Source organism: Meriones unguiculatus, chromosome 15 (assembly GCF_030254825.1).
Source record: "Meriones unguiculatus strain TT.TT164.6M chromosome 15, Bangor_MerUng_6.1, whole genome shotgun sequence".
NCBI classification, from domain to species: Eukaryota; Metazoa; Chordata; class Mammalia; order Rodentia; family Muridae; genus Meriones; species Meriones unguiculatus.
Window position 1 is genome coordinate 48,410,037 of NC_083362.1, and position 7,727 is coordinate 48,417,763.

A 7,727-nucleotide genomic window follows, 5' to 3' on the forward strand; every position below is an offset into this window, starting at 1 on the left:
CTTTGGGACCACTTGATCATGAATTGGAGTCTCAAAATACTTGAACTAAGAAAATTGTTTCTTCCTTAGGTATACAGATTTTAGTATGATTATCCTATATTATATGTCTAATATTCATTTATAAGTGAATATATACCATGTGTGTCTTTCTGCTTTTTGGGATACCTCACTCAGGATGATCTTTTCTAGATCCCACCATTTGCCTGCAAATTTCATGATTTCTTTGTTTTTAATTGCTGAGTAGTATTCCATTGTGTAATCAAGAAGGAGGACCTTGGGTAATCTTCATTCAGAAAGGCAAATGAGACAGACATTGGAGGAGGGAGAAAACAGGGAACAGGACAGGAGTCTATCATAGAGGGCCTCTGAAAGACTCTACCCAGCAGAGTATCAAAGCAGATGCTGAGACTCATACCCAAATTTTGGGCAAAGTGCAGGGAATCTGATGAAAGAAGGGGGAGATAGAAAGACTTGGAGGGGACAGGAGCTCTACAAGGAGAACAACAGAACCAAAAAATCTAGACACAGGGGTCTTTTCTGAGACCAATACTCCAAACAAGGACCATGCATGGAGATAACTTAGAACCCCTGCACAGCCCCTGGCATCTCAGTGTCCAAGACGGTTCCCCAATAATAGGAACACGGATCATCTCTGACATGAACTCATGGGCTGGCTCTTTGATCACCTCCACCTGAGTGGGGAGCAGTCTTACCAGTCCACAGAGGAAGACAAAGAAGCCAGTCCTGGTGAGACCTGATAGACTAGGGTCAGATGGAAGGGGAGGAGGACCTTCCCTATTATTGGACTGGGGGAAGGACATAGAAGAAGAAAAGGGAGGGAGGGTAAGTTTGGGAGGGGATGGGAAGGGGGCTACAGCTGGGATACAAAGTGAATAAACTGCAATTAATAAAAATAAAATGAAAATTTTAAAAAAAAGAAGAAAAAAAGAAAATTGTTTCTTGTCTAAGTCACTTATCTCAGGCATTTTGTTATAGTAGCAGGAGGTTGATAACACAGGACTATTGTAAAGATTGTGGTGATGAGCAGTGGTGCTGCATGTCGTTAATCCCAGCACTTGGGAGGCAGAGGCAGGTGATCTCTGTGAGTGCAAGGCCAGCCTGGTCTACAGAGTGAGTTCCAGGAGAGTTAGGGCTACACAGAGAAACTCTGTCTTAAAAAAACCAACCAACCAACCAACCAACCACCCACCAAACAAACAAACAAAACCAAAAACTAAACTAAACTAAAAACAACAACAACAAATAACCAAAAAGAAGAAAAAAAAAAGATTGTGGCTGTGACTCTTCATGCATATATTTGTCTGTGATCTTGTGTAAATTTGACCTCTGTCCTTTGAACTTTGTGAGCAGAGAGCTTGGCATCTTCTCTTTGCCCAGGCATGAGACTGGCTGGAGCCACCCCTCAGAGTGGTACTTTCAAGAAAGCTTAATTGAAGAACCAACTGAAAGGTGGACCACATGCCCACCTTTGGGCCACATGACTCCATGGGCTTGGATTCTGGACTGAATAAAAACGAGAGTGAGCTGAGTACCAGTATTAATCTCTGCATTAGTTATTCTCTCTGTTGCTATAAAATGCCAAGCCAAGAAGTGACTTATGGAAAAGTTTATTTTGACTTACAGCTCAAGAAGGATAACAGGCCCATTTTGGCAGCACACGGCAAGCAGGGCATCAAGAACCAGAGGCTGAGCACTCACATCAGGAAGCAGATGGCAAACTAGAAGTGGGGTGATGCCATAAACTCTCCAAGCCTGCTGCTCCCAGTGGTACACTTCCTCCTAGAGGTTGTACCTCCTGTAGCTCTCCAAACAGCACCATCGTGTGCTTGAAGGCCTGAGCTTATGGGGGACATTCCTCTCTGCTTCTGGACCACGGAAGCAATGTGACCAGCTGTCCTGTGCTTTTGCCACCACGCTGTCCTCAGCTTGATGAACTGTGTCCTCTGACTGGGAGCCAACATAAACTCTCCCTTTCTTAATTGGCTGTCATCATGTAGTTCATCACAGCAGTAAAATCAGTACAGGTGGACATGACCAACAGTGGAAGTAGCCTGTAAAGAACACTGCCCAAGAATGTTAATCTGCATGAGGAACTTATTATCTAAACAGAGCTAAGGGAGCATCAGTGGCCCGAGGCAGAGGAACAGCTACCTGAAAGAAAAAGCTGTTGTTGTTTCTTTGAAGGATTGAGCCTATTTCCTAAAATAATTCTTTAAATGTGTCTGGCTGTTTCATTTACGTGTATGTCTGTACACCATGCTCATACCCAGAGCTCTTGAAGGCTGGAAGACAGTGCTGGATCTCCTAGACTGGAGTTACAAATAGTTATCACCTGCTTTGTGGGTGCTAGGAATTGAACCCAGGTCCTCTGGAAGAGCTCTTAACTGATGAGTCATTTCTCCAGCTCTGGTTTTGGGTTTTTCTAAAGGAAAGCCGCAGATTCTTCACAAAACAAGGCTGGCCGACAAACGAATACCTTTCCCAACAGAGGACACCAATGGCTAAATAAAACAGAATCAGCTAAATAATGAAGATCTTTTGCTTCTTCTCTATTAACTTCTGAGCTATAGTCTTACCGTATAGACCAGGCTAGCCTTGAACTTGTAGCAGTAGCCTAAGTGTTGGGATTCTAAGCATCCACTACCAGTCTTGGTGCTTTTTTCAGTCCTTCTTTCTCCTCTGCTGCTCAGCTGAGGAGGAACAATGACCAGCAGACAGATTCAGGTGTAGATGGAACAAAACCTCTGTATTAGACCTAGGACTGCTGACCTACAGTGTAGGCGGGAAAGGTGTGAAGAAGACATGAGGGCTGGAGACCAAAGAATATTAAGCCTAAACACCTTCAAACAGCACTGTTATAAAATGAAAAGAATGGGAGAAGTTTTTCAGTCTGATCAAAATATTGTTTGGGGCCGGAAAGAGCAAAGAGACTGGAAAGTATGAAGCATAATGGAGGAGGGAGATAAAATACAAAATAACATAAAGCTCTTTGTAATTACATTCTTCATGTCCAGGAATGGTACTGCTGAAGGAAACGTCTTTGTATTTAAAAATATTTATTTATTTATCTATCTATTTATTTGTTTGTTTGTTCATTCATCTTCTCTCTCGTTCACTCTCCCACCCCCATCCTTTGTGTGTGTGTGTGTGTGTGTGTGTGTGTGTATGTTTGTACTACAGCATGTGAGTAGAGATTAGAAGGCAATCTGAGGAAGTCATGTGGGTCCCAGGGATTGAACTCAGGCTATCAGGCTCGGGGGCAGGGCCTTCCCCTGGTGTGATGGCTAATCTTGGCTGTCAACTTGACCACATCTGGAATCATAAACCTCCAGCTGCTGGGAATTCCTGTGAAGGATTTTCATAACCAATTGTTTGAGGCTGGAAGACCCACCTTAAATCTGGGCCGTTAAAGGACAGGGAAGAAGGAAACATTGCCTCTGTCTGCTTGCCCTCACTTTTGCTGGCAAGTTATCAATCCAACTTCTTCAGGATTCCCACACAGGCTGAAGACCAGCAGCTCTCCAGGAATCCTTCAGGATTCTAGCATTGGACTGGAACAGCAGGAGACAGGCAGCCTCAAGGACTGAACAACTTCTTGGCCTTTCTATCATGAGACAGCCATTGTATTACCTGGACCACATGATGCAAGTCAACCTAATAAATGCACACATACATGTAAGTATGTGTGTATGTATGTATATTCTACCAGTTCTGTTTTTTTCAGAGAATCCTGACTAACACACTTGCTGAACCATCTCACCAGGCTCTGAGTGGTCTAATTGCACACAAAACAGTAAATTCTGCTCCCTCTGTCTCTCTCACTTACTTATGTGCTTCTGTTTCAGCAACAGGTTTTTAACTTGCATGCAAAAGATTTCTGATTCATCCTTGGCTCTTGTAAAGAACAGCACCATGTCCCATTGGCCTGGTATCTAGAAAGAGGCAGAAGAAAAAAGCCTTTTTCAATTTTTTTTTTCTTCATCAGTTCCTTTGGTGGAGCTTATCACGCCTGTTTTATATTCTGGAGAATGTGAATTTGCAGGTGGTGTTTTATTGAGCAATTATTTTAATTAAAAAACATGTAAAATGCTCAGAATAAAGAAAAATGTTTTTAAACTCTGGGAGCACAGTTATATTTGTAGCTCTCTAGAAACGGAAACATCTATTAATGCTAAAAATACTTTGATAGGTCAATCATCTTAATCTTATTAAAACAAGCTTTTCTCACCACAGGAATGTTAGTTATGGACCTTAGTTAGGGAGATTTCCTTCTGGAGAGCACAGATCTTCCTCCAAGTAGTTTTGTTTACTGAACATTTTGAAATTTCACAGAAGTCCTATCACCGCCCAAAGGTTCATCCATTCCATACACAAGGTCAAGGCAGCTGAAGGATAATGAGGCAGCCTCCTTTTCCCTGACAGTGAGCTGATAGCGACGAGATGAAACTCAGCAGAGATGACTTCATTTGGCAGGAACGTGGGACTGTTTGTGGAGGTACACCCTAACATTAAAAGAACTCAGGAAATGGCAGATCAGCTTTGACAGCAATTCATGTTAGAAAAAAACCCACGTCTTAGAAATGTGATAGGTTGCAGAAAGTATACGGGAAATCTTTGTTTCCACTACTCAAGTTTACCATGGACCAAAATTTGTTCTTAAAAAGAAAGCCTATTGCTTTTTTAAACAAACAATAAATAAGATGTTGATATAGTTATTAATATGATATAGCATATTATACATTACATTATTTTATATTTACCTTTAATGTATTTAATTTATTTTAAAATAAACCCAAGGCAGCAAAAATAGAAGTGACCTGGAGTCAGGGTGGGCAGGAATAACCGCAAATCGTATCCTTCATCCTTTGCTAATTGCACCATCTCTGGGGTGTCACCTTAAGCACTAAAACTTAAAAGGGAAATTGACAACTGGGAAGCTTCCTATTGAGGATAGTTGTCCTGGATTGAAAGAAAGAAAGAGAGAAAGAAAGAAAGAAAGAAAGAAAGGAAGGAAGGAAGGAAGGAAGAAAGAGAAAAGAAGGAAGGAAGGAAGGAAGGAAGAAAGAAAAAAGAAAGAAAGAAAGAAAGAAAGAAAGAAAGATCCAGAACTACCACATTTACAAAGACCAAAGGGTCGACCAGATGTTTTCATGTATTTGGAAGATTTGCACGGGAATAAAGGAAAACTTTATAGAAAGCCTTAAAGTTCTGAAACTGTTTAATTTCCTCTTCCTGTTTAATTTATTTTGACTGGAAGGGAAGCCAGGAAGACACTGTCCTCATCTTTTAAATTAAATCGAAGCTCAGAGCAGCACACCGCTTTGTTCAAAGTAGCAGGTGGTTAAAAGGGGATGCTGGGACTAGGATACAGGCCTCTTGTTTCAGTTATAGAAGGCATGCTTTACTCTGTGGAAGGTGAACCTGCGGCCAATGAGTGTCCTTGAGGCAGAACACACCAATTTAAACACACACACATATGAGTGTGATAGCACATACTTAAAATCTCAGCACTGGGGAATCTGAGGCAGGAGGATCAGCCTGGGCTACAGAGCAAAACAAAACACAGCAACAAGTGCTCTCTAACAATGGCAGGGGAGACCTGCCCCCAACCCCATCATGAATTCTGTCACGGTACTTCTCCGGGGGAACTTACACACTCTTTATAGCTTAGAAAAGATCCTTCATAGAAGACTCCAGACAGCCTTCCTTGCCTCTGTAACTAGTGCCTTATTTGTATATAGGTGAGGAAGGAAACCAGCCCAAATATGTTGGCAACACGCTCTTCTAACTTGTCAGTTTGCTACCTAGAGCTGGGTTCTAAAAATATACTTTCATTTGAAAAAAAAAAAAAAATTATTTGGAGGGGCAACAGATAAATGACTCACTGATTCGCTGCGTCAATCATGTATCTGCGGACCTAGCGTGCTGGCATTCACGTCTCCTATACATCTGCCACACCTTTTAAAACCACACGGAGGGACGAAGAGATAGTAACGAGAAATCAGCTGCCTGGGCTGAAGGCTGAGGCCGAATAACCTCGGAGATTCACGAAACCTGCTGTCTGCGCAGCCTCAGGGGTCTCCGTTTTCATGTGCCTCCGAAGCACGAGGTGCGATGGAGGTTAGTCACTATTTACCAATGAGAAGGCTGATAGAGCCAGAACAGTCTTCCTCACGCACACAAAGGCCCGAGGGAAGAAAGATGAACGAATGGAACCCACGAATCGGAGGACATATTTTAAAGGAAGGCACGTACCAACGGAAGGGAGGAAGAAGCAGCTTGGAGGAAGTCCGGGGACCGGATGCTTCCTCTCACCTTTCCCTCTCTGCTCATCTTTCTCCTAGGTAACGCCCTCCCCACTGGAAGGTGACCTTCCGGTTGCCCCCACCAGGGCAGAGACCATCCTCTATGCAGTGTTCTTACTCGCCTTGCTCTGACCTGGACTGTGGAGGCCAGGCCCATTTGCAGCGTGTTGCGTTGATCTGAGGATTTCAGTCATCACCCCCAGGGCTGTCCCACTGGGCCTTTCGTGCTCAGTTCAAGGGTCCTTGCCCAAGGACTGTGTGTGGCTGAGAGCTGGCCTGTCACCCATCTTTGCTACTTTGTGGAGTCTTCTCTTTCCTGCCCTTCATCTCCCCTCCCATTTCACCCCCTATCACTAAATAGGAGACAGAGAATGAGACAGAGAGAGAGATCCCTGAGTGTAATCTCTCTCCTCCTGTTTCTTCTTTGAGCACAGCTACTAACAAACTGCAAACAACCCCCTTCACCCCGCCTCACCCCGAATGACCACCAACCACCCAATCCTGCCTCTTGGGGCCCTAGTGTTTATATACGCTCTGGAAACTTCCCAGAATTCCAAATGTTACGCAATAGCAGAAACTGTCCCAAGCTGGCCAAACCGTGCTTGCTTTGCTGGAGCCCAGGGCAAATCCTGGTCAGCTGCTACAGTCAGTCCGAAGCAGCCACATATCCCCTACACCTGGGATTCAAATGAAAACACATTCTTATAATGTTTCTGTGGTTTTTATTTTTATTTTATTTTTTAAAGAAACCAAAATTCTAGAGTTGTCACGACACTGACACTGGCCCATGTTTTTCTCTCCATGCCAATCGCCCACTAAGTGGACTAACATGATCTAAATGCTGCCTTGGATTTGCCACCTTCTTGCCCACTGAGGTACAAAACAGGAGGAAGCGTTTTCTCAGGAGGCGAAGCACAGAGAAGGTGGGCTGTAAAGGAGAGAGAAGGGAGAAGGCCTGGGGGGGAAAGGTGCATGCAAAAGATTCAGAAAACAACACAGACAGTTACAGACTCTGCCTTCCTTTTTGCACTTGCACGGCAGACTGATTCCCCATGTCAAATCTCCCTGCTAATCTGTAGTCCTCTCCCCAGAATGTTAAACAAACGGGAGGAAGGGCCTCCTCATAGGTTGAGTAAAGGGACTCTGGCGCTTGACAGGCCTTGTTCCTTCCTAAACCTAACCCCAAGTTCTGTTCCCTTATTTGGCTAATCCCTCCTCCTGAGGCTGACCACCAAGGTCCATTTATCAAAGTATCGAAGCCCAGGAATCAAAAGCCCCCTTTGGCTCACCTACTTAACATGCTCAATTAAAATTAAACATCTCATTCTAACACAGGGTTTCTGTTTACCATTATAAACCGTTGTTTGCCGCTGGGCCACATCTGTCTCTTCTCTATCCAGA

General features: G+C 43.7%; 1 long non-coding RNA gene across 4 annotated transcripts; it reads right to left on the bottom strand.

Annotated features, from left to right (window-relative positions):
• Positions 1-1,612: 1,612 nt before the first annotated feature.
• On the bottom strand, positions 1,613-6,799 carry LOC110559992 (uncharacterized). Of its 4 annotated transcripts, XR_009586448.1 has the most exons (4): positions 6,277-6,799; positions 4,272-4,523; positions 3,848-3,953; positions 1,613-3,675 (listed from the first exon to the last, which is right to left on the bottom strand). It is a non-coding gene; the product is annotated as an uncharacterized LOC110559992 (long non-coding RNA). The 4 variants fall into 4 exon arrangements; XR_009586447.1 differs by having other exon boundaries at positions 1,613-3,953; positions 6,460-6,799; XR_009586446.1 differs by having other exon boundaries at positions 1,613-3,953; positions 4,272-4,504.
• Between the last annotated feature and the right edge of the window lie 928 nt (positions 6,800-7,727).